This window comes from Balaenoptera acutorostrata, chromosome 1 (assembly GCF_949987535.1).
Source record: "Balaenoptera acutorostrata chromosome 1, mBalAcu1.1, whole genome shotgun sequence".
Lineage (NCBI taxonomy): Eukaryota > Metazoa > Chordata > Mammalia > Artiodactyla > Balaenopteridae > Balaenoptera > Balaenoptera acutorostrata.
This window is the reverse complement of record NC_080064.1, coordinates 6,996,650-7,001,088: the sequence shown is the minus strand read 5'-3', so window position 1 is coordinate 7,001,088 and position 4,439 is coordinate 6,996,650.

Sequence of the window (4,439 nt, the reverse complement as noted above, 5' to 3'; positions counted from 1 at the left end):
CCAAGATGTGCTGCTTTTCTGTGAGCCGGTGGAGGGCAGGGGGGGGCATTCCCTGCTCCTTCAAGCAGCTCGGCTGCACTGGAGTGTCAGCCCCTTCAGGGCAGGGGTTTGGCCAGTTTTGTTTATCCCGGAATCCACACCGCCTAAAAGAACCTGGCATGGAGGAGGCCCCTCAGACGATATTTGCTGAAAGAAGGGGAGGAGTGAGAGATGAGGTGGTCGCAAAGTTGTGATTTTTAAGACTTAAGGTTGGGGAAGGCTCTGCATGTGTTCAGGTGCATAGCGAACACCAAGGGGTCCTGAAGGTGCATAGCGAACACCGAGGGGCCCTGAAGGTAGACAGGGAAGGGTGTCGGGAGAAGGAGGCAGTGCCCCCTACACACAGCAGAGCTAGAGGCTTTCGTTGACGGGTGTGTGTGAAGAGGGCGTGTACAAAAAGGTGGAGAAAACTGAGGTGTAGGAAAGGAAAGTGGAGGGACCACCTGCTGAAAGGCTTCTGACAGGATGTGAAATCTTCTCCTGGGAGTTAGGGAGGCAGAGGCCAGAGGCCGGGTGGGACAGAGGTGGGGTTGGGAGCAGCTTTCGTGGGGGTGGAATGGGGATTCCCCAGGTGGTGAATTCCATGACTTACAAAAGTAGTGAAGGCCCAGACCAATTAAAGAGCACAATGCTGTGGTTGAACCATCCTTCCCTTCTGCCACAGGGACCTACAGTGTGAGGGGGCACAGAAAACAACCATAGATGGCAGCTCGCAGTGCTGAGAAACAGTAAGTCCAGAATGTCAGAATTAAGGGACTGTGGCATTATTAATTCAGCTCATGTTACCTGCAGCACCCCTAACCCAGGGGAGGCCCTGGAGTTCATGATTCTGTGTGTTTATTCTCTGGGGTCAACCATGGTTCTGCCACTTAGTAACTGAGCGACTTGGACAACTTATTTGGTTTTTCTGTACCTCGGTTTCCTTTTTGGTTGAGCTAATAGTAAATGCCTCACATGGTTGGTTATGAGAATTAAATACTATGCTTGTAGCTTTTAGATCAGTGCCTGGTGTGTATTAAGCACTTAGTTATTTTTAAGTGCTTGGGAGTGAATGTTGATCTTGTAGACAAACACACAGGGAAAATACAGTGAGAGACCACTCTACATGAATACTGGGATTAAACAAGTAAGTGGCTGGCAGATGCTGGGAACCATCTCACAGTTGCAGTGAGAAATTACAGATAAGCCAAGAGAGAGAGTCTAGAATGATCCATGTGGTAATAGACTAGAGTTGGAGATATTGTTCAGCTGAATATAGACACAGGTGGCTACACATAGAAATATTTATAGATATGTGGATTTACATGGGTTGGTAAAATACAACAGGAGGAGAAAGAGATGGGCCTGGTGCTATGGTTGCACAAAAGGAACATGGGGAATTAGGAAAGACAAAAAGGATTTCTCCAGGAGAAAATGCAGTAGGAAAGAGAAGAATGGTCATTCCAGGCGAGGAACAGCACAGAGAGATGAGAGGGTTTGAGGGGAACGCCAGGTAGCTTGGTGTGAACGTGAAGCCAGAAAGCCCGAACTAGATTCTGTGGGTCCCTGTGAGCCACACTGAGCCTGAACCTTGTCCTCAAGATAAAGGTGGCGGGACTTCCCTGGTGGCGCAGTGGTTAAGAATCCGCCTACCAATTCAGGGGACACAAGTTCGATCCCAGGTCCGGGAAGATCCCACAGAGTGGAGCAACTAAGCCCATGCGCCACAACTACTGAGCCCACGTGCCACAACTACTGAAGCCTGCCCGCCTAGAGCCCGTGCTCAGCAACAAGAGAAGCCACCGCAATGAGAAGCCCGCACACCATAACGAAGAGTAGCCCCTGCTCGCTCACCGCAACTAGAGAAAGCCCGTGCGCAGCAACGAAGACCCAACGCAGCCAAAAAAAAAAAAGATACACCTGGTGGTACGTGACCGTTGAGTTTCAGAGAGTGTGGTTGCAGTAACAAGACCAGGCAGGACTTGGGGAGGGAGACCGATTGGTGAGAAATAATAAGGGCCCTGCAAAGCCAGCAGTGGTGAGGCCAAGAAGTGAGGGAGAATTCAGAGAGACTTGATGGGATTTAGGGGCCACTTGGCCACTGTAGGTGAGGCATCTGGCATATGTGCCAGGTTTCTAACAGGGGCCAATGGCGAATGGTTTGGGGAGCTGAGTGGCAGGTTTTGGGAGAAGACTAACATTTTTGGACCTGTTGAGATGGGGGAGCTCACGGAACACACGGCAGACATCTAGAAGGAAGTTGACCGTATGGCTCTGAAGCCAGAAGAGCAAGGATGTAGATTTAGGGGAAACACACATACTTATCAAGCATCTACTGTGTTCCAGGCACTGGGGCTGCAACAGTGAAGAAAACCATGTCACTGAGTGAGAGGTGCGATAAAGAAAGATCAGGTAGCGTGAGGGTGACAGGTGGAGAACGGCTGCTTTCCAGGGAGGGGGAGGAAGGCCTCCCTGAGGGAGGGAGGGAGGGGGCGGCCACAGGAGAATCTGCACAAGCACCGGCCCAGTGCAAACGTCCTGAAGTGAGAGAGGGCCGGCCGCAGCTCGGGAGGGAGGTCGGTGGAGCCGGAGCAGAGAGGGAAAGGAAGGCGGTGGCTGGCAGAGACTCAGCAGGCCACCGGGAGGACCGGGGATTTTATTCTGAACGTGACGGGAAGTCACTGGTTGACTTGAGTCCGACAATTCTGATCTGATTTGCAATTTAAAGAGTCACTCCATTAGAAAATGTCAGGAGATGGGAGGTCCGTGGATGCTGATCAAGGTCAGTCAAGGTCAGGGCAGTTAGCAAGTGAGAGAGATGGCGGTGAGGGGCTACAGACCCTGTTTGTTCGCTGCTGTGTATCCACGGTGCCAAGAGCACGCGGCAGGGCTCACTGGGTGTTGTTTTGAGTCTTGGCCGGGAGGATTTTAAGTGCGAGAGCAGAGCGGCGTGAGGCTGAGCTGATGTAGGGAGAGCATAATTGGAGGAGTTGCCAGCCCCAAGGCAACACATTCATAACCCCATGAGGCAGGTAGCTTTCACCAGTGGTTTCCACGCTTCTGGATTTCACAGACCAAAACTGGGTGAACTAACGTTGGGCTGCCTACTTTTTATTTTGTAAGTAAAAACCTAAAATAGGAAATTCCCTGGTGGTCCAGTGGTTAGGACTCCGTGCTTTCATTACCGAGGGCATGGGTTCAATACCTGGTCAGGAAACTAAGATCCCACACTGCGTGGTGTGGCCAAAAAAAAAAAAAAAAAACCTAAAATAATAATAATAACTCTCAACTACTATCATAATGAGAAGTAGGTGATTTAAAAGAAAGGGCATTTTACTATATAGGGAGGATGTGACCACAGAATAAATTTCAGTCCTTTAAATTGAATAGATTTTTCTTCATGGAAACCTCACTACATTGCCCTCTGTCCTGAGGTCACTTAACCAGCAGAAGACAGACTTCAGGAATGGGAGGGCAGCAACGCTGGCGATGTTTGTTATGGAAGAGCCTGGAGGGCAGAGTCTGAAGTCCCACTCTGGAATGAAAGTGACACAGAGTCTTGCCATCTTCAATCCGCTTCCTCGAGGGCTGGTTCCTCAGTTCCCAGAGGAAGAATGAGGCGGCAGGCAGCTGCCATTCTGACCCTCACTTGCATGGGTTTCATCGTAAAAGTGCGTGGTGGTTTGGTCTCTTACCCGTGGACAGCTCCTCTTCCTCCCCTCGCCTGTTATTCCTTAACCAGCTGATCGAGTGCTGCTGAGGGCTGTTCAGTTGCCCAACATTCAGCTCAGCACTGGGACACGGCAGAGTTGCCTATATGGCATCTGCTGTCTTCAAGGAATGTACAGTCTAGGCAGGAAGATGCAAACCACATGCAAAAAGGAATTACGGGGCAATAAGAATTGACAGAAGACTGTTGTATCTAGTTTTGAGTCTGCTCTGAGCATTGTCTTAACCACCCGAGCAGCTCCAGTGCCTGATAGGGAGCTTGACACTTGTTGGCACTTAGTAAATGTTGACTGAATGGACGTGACCTGGAGTGGTCTTCAAGGAAAATGTGGTGAGCTGAGCCTCTAAGAATGGGTGAGATTTGTATAGCAAGGGAGGATAAGGTGTTTGGAGGGTAGTGGGGGAGGGAGCATCATGAATCAAGGACATTCATTCATTCAACAAATATTTGTTGAGCACCTACTATGTGCCAGGCTGTGGATGTAATGGATCCAATGGTCAAAAATACAAGTAAGCAAATACTGGAGGTCATTTCAGGTAGTGCTCAGGGGAAAGCGGTGGAGAGTGCCAGGTGAGGGGTGTGGGTTACTTTCGAAAGGGTGGTCCTAGTGAGGACCTCCCCAGGGAGGTGACATTTGACCTGAGACGTGGGGGAGGAATGTTTCAAGCAGAAGGAACAGCAGGAAGGAGCT